This window comes from Schistocerca cancellata, chromosome 9 (genome assembly GCF_023864275.1).
Source record: "Schistocerca cancellata isolate TAMUIC-IGC-003103 chromosome 9, iqSchCanc2.1, whole genome shotgun sequence".
NCBI classification, from domain to species: Eukaryota; Metazoa; Arthropoda; class Insecta; order Orthoptera; family Acrididae; genus Schistocerca; species Schistocerca cancellata.
The window spans coordinates 11,516,820-11,533,474 of NC_064634.1; the positions used below are offsets into that span (position 1 = coordinate 11,516,820).

General features: G+C 44.7%; 1 protein-coding gene across 1 annotated transcript in view; it reads right to left on the reverse strand.

Moving 5' to 3' along the window:
* LOC126101136 (fructose-bisphosphate aldolase-like) overlaps window positions 1–6,368 on the reverse strand; it is a 68,524-nt gene extending 62,156 nt beyond the window's left edge. Inside the window, exon 1 of the mRNA XM_049911818.1 lies at window positions 6,217–6,368. The gene's annotated coding sequence lies outside the window, so the exon portion shown is untranslated. The remainder of the gene's footprint in view (window positions 1–6,216) is intronic.
* Between the last annotated feature and the right edge of the window lie 10,287 nt (window positions 6,369–16,655).

The following is a 16,655-nucleotide window of genomic DNA, read 5'->3' on the forward strand; positions in this document are numbered from 1 at the left end:
CTCATCATTTCATCATCATCCAGGAAAGTGGCGAAATTGGACTGAGCAAAGGTTGGGAAATTGTACGGGCGCTGATAACCACGCAGTTGAGCGCCCCACAAACCGAACATCATCATCATCATCATCACAAACCGCGGAGAAATGGCGCCATTGAGTGAAAGGAAAGAAAGTAGACCTCCCAATGAGAATGCTCCAGCTACCACTCAGGGTCGCACAGTCAACAACACCGAATGAGTTAATTTCAAAACCAGACGCTTCACGTCACAGTTGTTTCGTAACAGTCACTTTTAAATCAGAGACAGGAGTGTTTTAGAGCCGCCACACCAGGCTTACATCGTCACACACGTATCTTGTGCTGACACTTCAAAAATTGTCCTTGCACTTTACTACTGCCCTGAAGCTGCTTTCGAGGCAAACGTCACGCACTTGGTCTGTTACGCAACGCAACGATTTATACTGCCGCCGCAGCGTTTATCGTGGGGCGCTGTTCCAGTAAACAGCAGAACAATCCGAGCAGACTCTCCCTAAACGCCGCGGCAGGACTACTTTAACAGCGGCACGCAACATTCTGCTCACGTGAGGGTGCCCTCTAACGCAGATCGTTCCCTCCCAACAACCAAGGAGTTCACCTGGGTGATAACGTGGGGACAACGTCAGGCGTGGATCCAGGGTCTGTTTCTGGGGGGAGGGGGGATGGTGGCGCACTTTGTTACACGCCGCTACTCCTATCGCACCCCAAACACACTATCTAATCGAAAATATCCAGACATCTCAATGTAATGTGGACTTGACCTCTAGACGTCACCCGAGGCAGACCTGTCAGTATAAAAGGAGGTGGGGACTATTGTGTTGTCAGTAGCGAACCAGGGGACTGCAGAATGGATGGGTTGAGAGAGCCCAGCGACTTCGAACGTGGACCAGTCAGTGGATGCTACATGAGCGATAGGCCCATCAGGGACATTTCAACGCTTGTAAAGCTGCCGAAATCGACTGTTGGTGATGTGACTGTGAAGTGGAAACACGAGGGAACAACCAGAGATAAACCAACCAGGACCCGGCAGGTCTCATGTAATGACTGACAGAATGCGTCAAACACTGCGGAATGTTGTAACATTATGTGATTGCCTTATCATTTTAAATCATTCACTAATGGAGCAGTCGCTCGGCAACAGCTACAGTTAGCAAATAATGTTGCGAGAATGTAAAAGGTGAACGACCTGTGACGTAACTTGTTTATTGTCGAAGCGCCGTCAGAGATGCAGTGAGTTATTGACTTTGAAAACCGCGGCGCGAAAAACGGACAGAAGAAGAACACTTTTACACTTTTTTTTTTTTTTTTTTTTTTTTTTTTTTTTTTTTTTTTTTTGAGGTATGAGATATTCTCGATGAACAGTTACTCATTCTTCTCTTGTCTCCTGTAACTTGTGTCGGACGCGCATGTCTTGCCGCCGTATTATTATTGTTAAAAATAATATTGTTCTAGTGTAAAGTAAATGTGTAATACTAAAAGTGCCTAGCAGTAGATTTATTGTGCGACGTGTATGTGAAAACGTCAAGGGAATTGTTTTCATTAAGAGAAGTGCCAGTCAAAACAGCATCCATGTTAAATCCTTCATTGCAGTGTAAGTTCGTCTATTAATTGCCATAAATTCAGAGTTAAATGGAACTGGTGTATGGACTATTCATTTACTATAGAATCTATGTCTCACTTCTTCATGAAATTATTTAATTTTCTATATGTTTCTGCCAAATAGAGAGTTCACAGTCACGAATTCTTTCGTCGAGTTCGGACGGAAGTTGCATGCGGCGAAATATTTTCTCCGCGCCATATTCTACTGGTAAATGCATGATAAACTACGGTCCCTTAGGAAATTCATGTTGAGCTATCCAGAATAATTATATTTTGAATAGGCATTTACTCTCCTCTGCAATGCAACTTCCGACTGATCAGACGATCAAAGAAGAATCAGCCGCACACAGTCGGCGTTCGCAAATATGTTTCCACCGCTGATTATAGCTATATGTTACAGCACAAAAGTAACATATTGTTATAATTAGCGACTACGAACGGGGACATTTATAACTGTAAAGAAATCAGCGGAAGGCTTAGCTCGCGAATTCCAAACTGCTACCTGCTCTCCAACTAACAAAACTGCAGTGAGTGGAGTTAAAAAGAATGCGGTACAGTGATGGAGCAGCTCCTCGTAAGCCACACATCTCAGCAGTCGGTGTTAAACGACGCCTGACATGGTGTGCAGAGCGAGGCCGTTGGATGCTACACGACTGCAAATGAGTGACTTTTAGTGGTGAATCACGCTATGCTGTGTGACATCCGATGGAAGTGTTTGGGTTTGGCCAATTGCTGGAGAACGTTACTTACCCTCGTGTGTAGTGCCAGTAGGGAAGTACTAAGGAGACAGTGTTACGGTAGGGGGGGTGTTTTTTGCGGTTAGGGTACAGTCCCCGTACTGCGTTTCAGAAAATGCTAAACGCAGTACACTGTGTGATGAAAAGTATCCGGACACCCTGTAATGTCCCCACAGAAAATATCCTCTACCACGCACCAGTTAATCATTGTCAATCAAACCATCCACATTTATTTACTTTGGAAAAGTATCTGATCTGATTTTCTAGTAACAGATGCGGCGACAGCTGGTCGACGCCAAAGTATTTTCTAGTGCGTTTATTCTTTGGAATAACAGAAATACATGTATGTATTCTCCAAGATTGGGAGACTGGTAACGAGGTCAGCTTCGAAGTATCTGTTGAAGGATTGAGGTGTTTTCCGAGAGATAAATATTTGCTTTTCTTCTCACTAAAGCGAGCTATTAACATTTGTGCCACTAGCGGGTTATTTGAAGAGAGAGAAAGACTGTAAACGGAAAATAATTAAGACTTGGAATCAACAGAGATCTGGACATGTAATAGAGATGGATTGAATATACAATTTCCTTCATAAATAAGGTTTTTGATCCCTTTTATTCTGGAGTGAATGAACGAATGAGTTCTTTGTCTGAATCATTGATGATCGCGTTGGCCCTGTAATTAGTGGGGAAGTTTCAGCTGTGTCGAAGAGAGCCTGCAATCACCGAGTCTTTGTTAAATCGTCCAAAAAGGCTTCGTACACATCTGGAATTCGAAATCTTTCGTAAAAGGAACGAATTGTTCAAACGATTGATTTTCCCAACTGAATGCAGCGCTTAACAATAATAATAAATGTAAAGATCTCTTACAGCAAGCCAGCCGCTGAATATTAAGACGAAGGGCTCCACCAGAGATTCTATTTGGCTGATTTCACGTAATGAAATATTATATCAAAAACTGTACATAGATAAAGGAGAGAGAGAGAGAGAGAGCGAATGAAAATTAGAGAAAATACTAATAATTCTCCATTAGTCTAATTTTTCGCCTGTCTTATCACGGATCAGCCTAAAGATAAAACGGGATGCCCTTACTTTACTGTATAGATTTATGTGTGAAAGTGAAGGGATCTTAAAGGCAAAAGATACACGTCTATACAGATAAGACATTACACAAAGTTAGCGGCAAGCTGCATGCATTCATCATACATCATCTAAATCTTACATGAGAGACATTATAACCCCCAAAATCGTACGTTTTTATTTCATATTAGGTGCATTGTGCTGTCACATACTGCCTGGTACTCCATATCAGCGACCCCAGTAGTCATTAGGCATCGAGAGAGAGAGCAGAATGGGGTGCTCCGCGCAACTCACGGACTGCGAACGTGGTCAGGTGATTGGGTGTCAGGAAGGCAGTATTTGTCTGGAACTGTGATGACTGACTTGTTCTGTGACGCCTAGATTTAGCTGGGCAGCCATAAATACCTCCCCATAAACTATTCGACAAGACGGCCATGAAATCGTCGTCCGCCAAAATTCCTTCCCAATTTCGTCAAGTTTCTGGGTGAGGACACCCTGCTACATCCCTTGCTCCGTTTTCATTGTGAGCGGATGACAACAAACTGGGTGCTGCAAGGTGCAATCAAGGCCCACTCCGATATAAGGGATCCTCAGTGCAGACACGTTCACGGTATGAGAAGATGTGTGTCGTCAGGGAACCGGTGAGAAACAGCTAGGATGGTGTTTTGGACGTCCTGGTGAAATCTAACGAGGGTAAGAGTAGGAGAGAGATGTCGATAATTTGGTATGAACTAGAAAATTTTAACGAAGGGTGACAGCTGTACCTGTATTACTAAACCACTATCCCGGAAGCTGGAACCACGACCAGTTGCAAGTTGCCTATCTGGCGGTGCCAGGGATTACAAAAATTGAATGTTCATTACCTCGCGTAATTGTTGATCGAATATAAAAATTTTAAACGTTTTCATCATCTACTCATTGGGAGGTACTATCTTACGTTCTAAGTTTAACACAATGAGACAATTATTACACTGTGCGTTTGTCTTGAGGCAATTTACCCGACAGCACGGACATTCCCGGACTTCATTCACCCGGTATTTGAGAAAGACAGCCGTTAGTGACTTGTAGCAAACTTAACACATAATTTCAAACTTTCACGGAACTTTTTCTCACTGACCCCCCTCCCCCCCCCCCCACCCCCTGCCGAAAAATGATGAAATTGAAAAAAAAAATTATCGCTTACTACACGTTTCTTGTTCATGTAGTCAAATTCAGCAACGGGCATGACGATTTAATTTATTACCTTTTCACTACCGACTCTATTCGCAACACATTTTGCCGACAGTAACCTTATATACACGGAATACACCTGCAAAACTATACCATTGTACGACACATAGTTCAGGAGACAATTATGACGCCATAAACATTGAGATGCGTGAAAAAATAGCTTCAGCTTAAAATGGAGCGAAAATTACCCAAACTATATTCATCCGATGTTTCATAATGAGGCCGCTGAGCGACTTCCAAGAAACTTCGAGCACAACGTCATCATGACACAATGTTTCGGCTGTCCACCTGGCCGCCATCTTCAGGTGAGTAAGCCGCCGCACCAACTCGCCGGAACTGAAATCAAACCGCCCAGCCGAAATATTGTGTCAAGATGACGTTTTGTTCCGTCTGATAATCCGATATCAATATCATCAATTACTACGCCGAGAAAGTTTACGGAACCATAAACTTCGTGCACAATTTCAGACCTTTCCTACACGCCCCCTTCCACGGTTAAAGTCAAATATTTAACACATTTACTCATTTGTAAAGTAATCAGACCTCTGAAGGTGTTTTACACGTGGGAGTTCGATTCTTAAATGAATCGGGAGTTTATGGATCTTTTACTAATACCTCAAAAGGGAGGAAAACTGAGCATTTATGGTTTGCCTTCAGTAGTCTGGTTTCCAGAAGCGATTCTTTCAATGTTTTTTGCTTGCTTAATCCACTATTATGGCGTGAAGTACCGTTTCCTGACCGTGTATTTTCTGATAAATAGCATGTATGACATGGGAAGTTGTCAGAATGTTTTCCCACCGTGAAGATGATCAATGATCGAAATCCGCTGTGAATAAATATACTGTAAGACAGCACGTTCTGTACCATGCAGTTCTACAAGTATATCGATGCTGTAGGCAGCGGCCTGAAAAAAATTTTGTTCCAGAACCCCCACTACATAGTTTGGCTCTTGGCGTCGGCAACACAAAAGTAACAACTGAAAAATGTAGTGTTAAATGAGAGTTGAAAGTTGGCTAGAAAATAAAAGAAGTGTTTGAAATGTAATATTTCAGAAGAAGGCCGAAGATTAATTGGGTAGATCGGATGACCATTGAAGAAGTACCGAAGGAAACCGGACAGAATTTGATTATAAGAAGGAGTAAGTTGATAGCACACGTCCTGAGGAGTCAGCGGAAAGCTGGTTTGGTAACGGAGTGAAGTGTGAGGGTAAAAATGGTAGAGGTAGACCTACGATTGAAAATAGTCTGCAGGTTCAACTGGATGCAGCTAGCAGTAGATATGCAGGATTGTGTAACGTGGAAAGCTGCGTCACATCAGTATTTAGACTGAAGACTATAGCATCAACATCAATATAATCGAGAGCCACTCCGGTTGCCAGTCATCTAGTTTTTAACGGGGGGAAAATCAACACATTTCAGTTTTTTTAAAAGAAACAAGTCATCTGATGGTGAGCCGTAATTAAAAAGGTTCTCCTTGAAGTGTGTCCAAAGGGTCAGTACTTCCTGATCACGTGACCGATAACAAGCAATGTTCGACAACGTACCTGGGCTGTGTTCCCCTGCTGATGTGCCTAAGTCAGACGCCTGCCTCAAACTGCGTCATTCGGATCTCGTACGACGCTCTAATACAGACGTTCTGTTACATCACAGCCCCTGGTGTTTCGTAAGGTCAGCCCCTTCTGCTCCAAACCAGACGACTCCGTTGTTTTTCTGGCGCCACCGACTTATCTCGCGAAGCGGCAGCGAACCTAAGACGACCGTACGAGCTTCAAGTCTTCTGTTCGTCTCTCAGTAAACACCGTCCTTCACTGCAAGCGGACAGTTGTACACACGGTGAGGCCGTGCTGTCTCAAGAACTCTATTTATATAATCAGTGCAAGTTAAGACTGCTGCAATCCGCTATTTCGCACAGCGACATCACTTTTGGGCTTTCCTTCCACCTGGTTTACATTCAGTTTATTTCTCTCGGTCTTTGGCAATTATCCATTCTAGTCATTTGCATAGTCGAAAGTGATGCTTCGACTAGAACAAGTAATCACATAACATTCCTACTTTTACCTCTTCGTCTCTGCTCCACAATTCACCACGCGTTCGCGCCCTTTAAAAGGTGCCCAGTGAAATTTGCGCCGAGAGAAGGTAGAGGGAAGGTCCATAAATGTCCACATCCGAACTCCAAAACTTACGCGCAGGTAGGAGAGAAGAAAACTCACACGTAGTTCATTTATTTATTTACACGTCAAGTTCCGTAGGACCAAATTGAGGAGCAAATCTCCAAGGTCATCGAACGTGTCAGTACATGAAATTAGAACATAAAAGTAATTACAGATAAAAATAAAATGTTTGTGAACCCAAAAAAAGTCAAGCTGTAACTTTAAGTAAAAGCAATTAACGATATAACATAAGAGTCAGCTTAATTTTTCAAGGAACTCCTCAACAGAATAGAAGGAGTCACCCATTTCGAAGCTCTTCAGTTTCGATTTGAAAGCGCGTGAATTACTGCTAAGATTTTTGAATTCGTGTGGAAGCTTATTGAAAATGGATGCAGCAGTATACTGCACACTTTTCTGCACAAGAGTTAGGGAAGTTCGATCTAAATGCAGATTGGATGTCTGCCGAGTATTAACAGAGTGAAAGCCGCTTACTCTAGCGAATAAGCTGATACTGTTAACAAGAAATGATAGTACATACGTATGTTGGAACTTAAATAGTGGCAACACTGCTGTGGAGAGACTATGCAATGGAATCTGCTATCGTCGCTGTCAGCACACGTTGTTGACATACCTGCCTTACCTCCGAGCAAATGGACTCGCCCGTCCCATGTCACCAGCGTGCGCACAATCGAGGGAAACACAATCACTTGTGAGCAAGCGGTATAACGACTTTGATGGTACCGACTGGCGACTCCATGGAGTGTTCTGTGTACCACGACCAAATAGTGGATAGAATTGGAAGGAGAAGATAATAAAACAACAAAAAATACGACTGTGATGGTGTTATCCTAACGCATTACGTTCCTCCACGGCAGACCGTCAGTGCACAGTATTACTGTTCGTTTTTGGAGCATCACCTGCGACCAGCTTTGCGAAAGAAGCCGCGACACTTTTGCGCAATACACCCATCATTTAGCACGACAATGCGCGGGCGCATACAGCGCAAGCTGTGGCTGCTCTGTTCGGTCGATGGGACTGGGAAGTACTGTACCATCCACCATACTCCCCGGACGCGAGTCCTAGTGACTTTGATTTGATTCCGAAGATGAAGGAACCACTTCGTGGCATTCGATTCAGAACTGTTCCAGAGATTCGACGGGCAGTAGACCGTTCCATTCGCACCATATAACTTTTTTGTATCGGTTGTGAATGAACAGTTGCGACTATTTAAGTTCCGGCCCTCATATATTAGACGTCAATGTCAAAATACCCAGTCTAGTGCACAGGGGTTGACAAGAGGTTCGCGAACTTACACTACTTATTGCCCGAACCACCCGCTTCTGAGCCACAAATATCCTTTTAGAATGGGAAGAGTTACGCCAAAATATAATACCATACGACGTAATCGAATGAAAATAAGCAAAGTAAACTAATTTTCTTGTCGAACGATCAGATACCGTTCAAATAGTAAAAATGGCAGCATTAAGTCTTTGAACAAGATCCGGAACGTGGCCTTTCAACGACAGTTTACTATCTACCTGAAAACCTAGAAATTTGAACTGTTCAGTTTCACTAATCATATGCTCATTCTGTGAAATTAAAAGTCAGGTTTTTTTGAATTGTGTGTTAGGAACTGTAAAAACTGAGTCTTACTGTGATTTAGCGTTAGTTTATTTTCTACAAGCAATGAACATAGGTCATAAACTGCACTGTTTGAAACTGAGCCAATGTTGCACACAACATTCTTTATTACCAAACTAGTATCATCAGCAAACAGAAATTAGAGTTACCCATAGTACTAGAGGGCATATCATTTGTATAAATAAGGAACAGGAGCGGCCCCAACACTGATCCCTGTGGCACCCACCACATGACTGTACCACACTCAGACCCCACGTCACAGACATTCTCAATACTGTTAATAATGACCTTCTGCTGTCTGTTGCTAACGTAAGAGGTCAACCAATTGTGATCTACTCCCTGTATTCCGTAATGGTCCAACTTCTGGAGCAATATTTTGTGATCAACACGATCAAACGCCTTAGTTAAATAAAAAAAAGCCTAGCGTTCGAAACCTTTTGTTTAACTCGTCCAGTACCTCACAGAGGAAACAGAATATTGCATTTTCAGTTATTAAACAACTTCTAAAGCCGAACTGTACATTTGATAACAAATTAGGTGATATAAAATGATCAATTATCCTTACATACACAGCCTTTTCAATAACTTTAGCAAACACTGATGGCATAGAAAAAGTCCTAAAATTGTCTACATTATTCCTTTCTCCTTTTTTTATAAATCGGCTTTACTACTGAGTACTTTAATCGTTCAGGGAACTGACCATTCCTACAGGAAAAAGTACAAATATGGCTAAATATAGGGCTAACATGTGCAGCGCAGTACTTTAATATTCTGCTAGGCACTCCATCATATCCGTGAGAGTCCTCAGTCTTCAGTGATTTAATTATTGACAATCTCCCCCTTGTCTGTATCACAGAGGAGTATTTCAGACATCAATCTCGGAAAGGCATTTGCCAAGAAAGTTATATGATTTCCTCTAGAAATTAAATTTTCATTTCACCAGCAATGCTCAGAAAAAGATTGTTATATACTGTACATTATATCTGATTATCAGGAACAGAAATATTTTTATTACGAATTGACTTTATATCGTCGACGCTGTGCTGCCGACCAGATACTTTCTTCGCAACTGCCGATATGGTTTTCATTTTATCCTGTGAATTAGCTATTCTGCTTGCGTACCACATACTCTTTGCCTTCCTAATAACATTTTTAAGCATCTTACAGAACTTCTCGTAATGGGCTACTGTAGCTTGACTGTGACTACTTCTAACATTTTGATATAATTCCCGCTTTCCTCTACATGATATCGTTATCCCACTAGTCAGCCACTCAGGCTGCCTTTTACTGCTAGTACCCCATTTAGGACGTTCTAATGGTAAGCAACTCTCAAAAACCACCAGAAATGTGTTAAGGAAAGCATTATATTTATCATCTATGTTATCGTCACCATAAACATCCTGCCACCCTTTTTCCTTGACGAGGTTTAAAAAACTCTCTACTCTATTGTGGTTGGATTAACTTTCCTACATAATTTGTAATTATATGTGACATTTGTTTGATTACAAAAGCCTTTTCGTGTCAAAATTTGTGCATCATGGCCTGAAAGGCATTTCACCCTTTTACTAGCAGAATGCCCATCTAGTAATGAAGAATGAATAAAAATATTGTGTACGACTGTGCCACTGTTCCCCTGCACAGTAGTTGGAAAAAAACTCAGTCTACATCAGATCATTTGAATGTATTCTTTTTCTTGCACAATCATATTCAAAATTAATATTGAAGTCACCACATGTAACTAATTTCTGATACTTCGTATAAAGTGAATCAAGAACCCTGTCTAGCCTGAGCAGAAATGCTCTGAAGTCAGTTAGGGGACCTATAAAACAACAAACATTAGAAGTTTAGTTTCAGTAAATTCAACTGCCCCAGCACAACATTCAAATATCTGTTTAGTGCAGTGCCGTGATACATCTATGGACTCAAATTAAATACTGTTTTTCACGTACGTCGCCACTCCCCCCACGCCGCAAGGAACACCTTTTGCTTCATAGCAACAACTGGTGAAGAGGACTGCAATTGCTCGAGAAAGAGCTGTATTGCCAATTTTTCTTACAGTCGGATGTAACCAAAATTTATTTTATTTGCTTTTTGTCGCAGTCATAAAATTTTGGTTTATGACCGGATCTTCAGAAACTGCAATGTGAAAACGTACAAACCCAATTACAGACACGGATTTTTGAAAAGAGTATATACTCTACCTCAGAAAGTTTGCTTTAAAATAAACGTAAAATAAAATAGGGTCCGTAGCCCTGGATCAGCGCATGGTACATGTAATGGACAAGGGGGTGGCCAAACATAACAGATTACGGAGTAGGAAACCCACTGCCATTCAAAACAGCTTCCAGCCGTCTGGCAATGGGTAAATGCAGCTGCTGTGTGGTTTTCCTGTGCCGTTCTTCCTGCAAAATAATGGCAAGTTGAGGTAACTATGATGAAGGTGGACAGCAATCGCTCACTCTACTTTCCAAAGTACTGTAATACACACATCAAAAGAAGTTTTGCATCACCTCGATTCCGAGAGTTCAGGAACCTGTACAGAAAATTGGAATAGATGTAAACATAAACGTCATTTCCGCCCTTTTTATTGCTCATGAAAACCACACACTGCATGTTGTACCACCATACAGGTGGACCTTCAGAGGTGGTGGTCCAGACTGCTGTACACACCGGTACCTGTAATACCCAGTAGCACGTCCTCTTGCATTAATGCATGCCTATATTCCTCGTGGCATACTATCCACAAGTTAATTAAGGCACTGTTGGTCCAGATTGTCCCACTCCTCAACGGCGATTCGGCGTAGATCGCTCAGAGTGGTTGGTGGGTCACGTCGTCCATAAACAGCCCTTTTCAATCTATCCTAGATATGTTCTATAGGGTTCATGTCTGGAGAACATGCTGGTCCCTCTAGTCGTGCGACGTCGTTACCCTGAAGGAAGTCATTCACAAGATGTGCACGATCGTGTCGCGAATTGTCGCCCATGAAGGCGAATGCCTCGCCAATATGCTGCCGATATGGTTGCAATATCGGTCGGAGGATGGCATTCACATATCGTACAGCCGTTGCGGCGCCTTCCATGACCACCGGCGGCGTACGTCGGCCCCACATAATGGCACCCCAAAACATCAGGAAAGTTCCACCTTGCTGCACTCGCTGGACAGTGTGTCTAAGGCGTTCAGCCTGACCGGGTTGCCTCCAAACGATTGTCTGGTTGAAGGCATATGCGACACTCATCGGTGAAGAGAACGTGATGCCAATCCTGAGCGGTCATTTCGGCATGTTGTAGGGCCCATCTGTACCACCACGCTGCATGGTGTCGTGGTCGCAAAGATGGACCTCGTCATGGACGTCGGGAGTGCAGTTGCGCATCCTGCAGCCTATTGCGCACAGTTTGAGTCGTAACACGACGTCCTGTGGCTGCACGAAAAGCACATTATTCAACATGGTGGCGTTGCTGTTAGGGTTCCTACGACCCATAATCCTTAGGTATCAGTCATCCACTGCAGTAGTAGCCCTTGGGCGGCCTGAGCTAGGCATGGCATCGACAGCTCCTGTCTCTCTCCACGTCTCCTTTGGTTCACTCCGAGAAGCCTGGACACTTCCCTTGTTCAGAGCCCTTCCTGGCACAATGTAACAATGCGGACGTGATCGAACCGCGGTATTGACCGTCTAGACATGATTGAACTACAGGCAACACGAGCCGTGTACCTCCTTCCTTGTGGAATGACTGGAAATGATCGGCTGTCGGGCTCCCTCAGTTTAGTAGGCGCTGCTCATGCATGGCTGTGTTACATCTTTGGGTGGATTTAGTGACATCTCAGAGCAGTCCAAGGGACTGTGTCTGTAATACAGTATCCACAGTCAGCATCTACACTCCTGGAAATTGAAATAAGAACACCGTGAATTCATTGTCCCAGGAAGGGGAAACTTTATTGACACATTCCTGGGGTCAGATACATCACATGATCACACTGACAGAACCACAGGCACATAGACACAGGCAACAGAGCACGCACAATGTCGGCACTAGTACAGTGTATATCCACCTTTCGCAGCAATGCAGGCTGCTATTCTCCCATGGAGACGATCGTAGAGATGCTGGATGTAGTCCTGTGGAACGGCTTGCCATGCCATTTCCACCTGGCGCCTCAGTTGGACCAGCGTTCGTGCTGGACGTGCAGACCGCGTGAGACGACGCTTCATCCAGTCCCAAACATGCTCAATGGGGGACAGATCCGGAGATCTTGCTGGCCAGGGTAGTTGACTTACACCTTCTAGAGCACGTTGGGTGGTACGGGATACATGCGGACGTGCATTGTCCTGTTGGAACAGCAAGTTCCCTTGCCGGTCTAGGAATGGTAGAACGATGGGTTCGATGACGGTTTGGATGTACCGTGCACTATTCAGTGTCCCCTCGACGATCACCAGTGGTGTACGGCCAGTGTAGGAGATCGCTCCCCACACCATGATGCCGGGTGTTGGCCCTGTGTGCCTCGGTCGTATGCAGTCCTGATTGTGGCGCTCACCTGCACGGCGCCAAACACGCATACGACCATCATTGGCACCAAGGCAGAAGCGACTCTCATCGCTGAAGACGACACGACTCCATTCGTCCCTCCATTCACGCCTGTCGCGACACCACTGGAGGCGGGCTGCACGATGTTGGGGCGTGAGCGGAAGACGGCCTAACGGTGTGCGGGACCGTAGCCCAGCTTCATGGAGACGGTTGCGAATGGTCCTCGCCGATACCCCAGGAGCAACAGTGTCCCTAATTTGCTGGGAAGTGGCGGTGCGGTCCCCTACGGCACTGCGTAGGATCCTACGGTCTTGGCGTGCATCCGTGCGTCGCTGCGGTTCGGTCCCAGGTCGACGGGCACGTGCACCTTCCGCCGACCACTGGCGACAACATCGATGTACTGTGGAGACCTCACGCCCCACGTGTTGAGCAATTCGGCGGTACGTCCACCCGGCCTCCCGCATGCCCACTATACGCCCTCGCTCAAAGTCCGTCAACTGCACATACGGTTCACGTCCACGCTGTCGCGGCATGCTACCAGTGTTAAAGACTGCGATGGAGCTCCGTATGCCACGGCAAACTGGCTGACACTGACGGCGGCGGTGCACAAATGCTGTGCAGCTAGCGCCATTCGACGGCCAACACCGCGGTTCCTGGTGTGTCCGCTGTGCCGTGCGTGTGATCATTGCTTGTACAGCCCTCTCGCAGTGTCCGGAGCAAGTATGGTGGGTCTGACACACCGGTGTCAATGTGTTCTTTTTTCCATTTCCAGGAGTGTATCTTCAGGAGTTCTGTGAACCGGGGAGATGCAAAACTTTTTTTGATGTGCGTGTTAAGATCTGGTGACTGTAGTGGCCAGGGGAGACGCGACAGTTGATCCTCGCGCTCACAAAACCGATGCTGGACGATGCGAGTTGTGTGAACAGGGACCTCTCGCCTTGGAACACAGCAGCACCATTGGGGAAAAAAAATATTGTACAAGGAGGGGCCTGCAGTTCCCAATTAAATGCGTGGTAGAGGACTCACCGAACCATCTTCAAGCTGTTCCTCTACCATTACACGATCGAAAGCCGGGGTCCGCCTCCGGTAGCTGAGTGGTCAGCGTGACAGACTGTCAATCCAAAGGGTCCGGGTTCGATTCCCGGCTGGATCGGAGATTTTCTCCGCTCAGAGACTGGGTGTTGTGTTGTCCTAATCATCACCATTCCATCCCCATCGACGCGCAGGTCGCCGAAGTGGCGTCAAATCGAAAGAAGGCGAACGGTCTACCCGACGGGAGGCCCTAGCCACACGACATTTCATTTCATTTCATCGAAAGCCGGTGCGGGAAAAACAAGCACTTAAATCTTTCTATGCGAGTTCTGATTTCTCCAATTTTATGATGATGATCATTTCGCCCTATGTAGGTGGGCGCCAACAGGATATTTTCGCAATCGGAGGAGAAAGCGGGTGATGGAAATTTCACTAGAAGATCCTGCCGCTACGAAAAACCCTTTGTTTTAATGATTGCCACCCCAACTCACTTATCATGTCAGTCGGACTCTCTCCCTTACTGCGCGACAATACAAAACGAGCTGCCCTTCTCTCAACTTTTTCGACGCACTCTGTCAGTCCCATCTGATGCGGATCCGACATCGCACAGCAATACTACAGAAGAGGGCGGGCAAGCGTGGTGCAAGCAGACCCTCCAACAGACCTTTTGCTCTTTCTAAAGCTTTCTGCCTATACATTGCAGTCTTTGGTTTGCTTTACCCACAACATTGTCTATGTAATCCTTCTAATCTACTTGAATGTACATCCTTTACATTTTGTACGTTTCATACAATTCCATTTAGTCCTCATGTAGATGCTTTCACACTTTTCTTTATTTAGAGTCAACTGCCACTTTTCTCACCATACAAACACCTTGCCTAAATAGTTTTGCAATTGGTTTTGTTTATCTGATGACTTTACCAGACGGCAAATGCCTGCATCATCTTCAAATAATCTAAGAGAGCTGCTCAGATTGTATCCTATGTCATTTACATGGATCAGGAACACTACAGAGTCTGTAACACTTCCAGATATTACTTCCGTTTACTCGATGACTTTCCGTCGATTACTATAAATTCGAGACAGTTTCGTTGTGGAAATTATTAAAAGCATCTCACATTGAAGCTTGCACCAAATTTCGAGCTTCTCTGGAATTTCACGTACCTTGGGGATTTTGCATTCTTTCAAATTTTGCATGCTTTTTTCGTTGCATCTGCAACAGTGTTCTGACCCACTTGTGTACCATGGGGGAACAGTACCATCGCTTATTAATTTATGCGTTCTGTATCTATCAGTTGCTGTCGATATTATTTCTTTGAGTTCCAGAGGAAACCACTCAGCCTGCAAGATGAGGGCAATAGCAGAGGGTGGGATTATTGGTAGTTGGGAGCTCCAACTTTAGGCGCGTTATGGGGCCTCTTAGGGACTTGGCTGACAAGAAAACCAATGTGCACTCCGTGTGCATACCGGGTGGAGTCATTCCAGATGTGGAAAGGGTCCTCCCGGATGCCATGAAGAGCACAGGGTGCAGCCAACTGCTGGTGGTTGCTCACGTCGGTACCAATGATGTGTGTCACTTTGGATCAGAAGAGATTCTCTCTGGTTTCGAGCGGCTAACAGAAGTGGTAAAGACTGGCAGTCTTGCTTGCAAGATGAAAGCAGAGCTGACCATTTGCAGCATAGTCGACAGGACCGATTGCCGACCTCTGGTACAGAGCCGAGTGGAGGGTCTGAATCAGAGGCTCAGACGGTTCTGCGACTGTGTAGGCTGCAGATTCCTCGACTTGCGCCAAAGGGTGGTTGGGTTTCGGGTCCCGCTGAATAGGTCAGGTGTCCACTATACGCAGGAGGCGGCTACACGGGTAGCAGGGGCTGTGTGGCGTCGACTGGGCGGTTTTTTAGGTTAGAGGGTCTCGGGAAAACACAAGAAGGGCTTCAGTCACAAAGGGTGCAGGCTGAACACAGGAAGAACATAGATACAGGAACCATTGGTATAACAGTTGTAAATTGTCGTAGCTGTGTTGGGAAAGTACCACAGCTCCAAGCGCTAATAGAAAGCAATGATACTCAAATCGTTATAGGCACTGAAAGCTGGCTAAAGCCGGATATAAGTTCAGCCGAAATTTTTGCGAAGAACCTAACCGTGTTCCGAAAGGATAGGCTAAACACGGTCGGCGGTGGCGTGTTTGTTGCTGTCAGAAGTAGTTTATCTTGTCGCGAATTTGAAGTAGATAATTCCTGTGAGTTAGTAGGGGCAGAGGTCATTGTTGGCAACCGGAATAAAATAATAATTAGATCCTTTTACCGACCTCCCAGTTCAGATGATACATTTGCTGAAAGGTTCAAAGAAAACTTGAGTTTGATTTCTAACTCGTACCCGACTCATACGATAATAGTTGGTGGTGACTTTAATTTACCCTCGATATGTTGGCAAAAATACATGTTTAATTCCAGACGTACGCATAAAATATCATCCGAAATTGTGCTAAACGCATTCTCTGAAAATTATTTCGAGCAGCTAGTTCATGAACCCACGCGAATAGTAAACGGTTGTGAAAACACACTAGACCTTTTAGCAACAAATAATACTGAGTTAATAACGAGCATCAAAACCGATATAGGGATTAGTGAACACAGGGTTG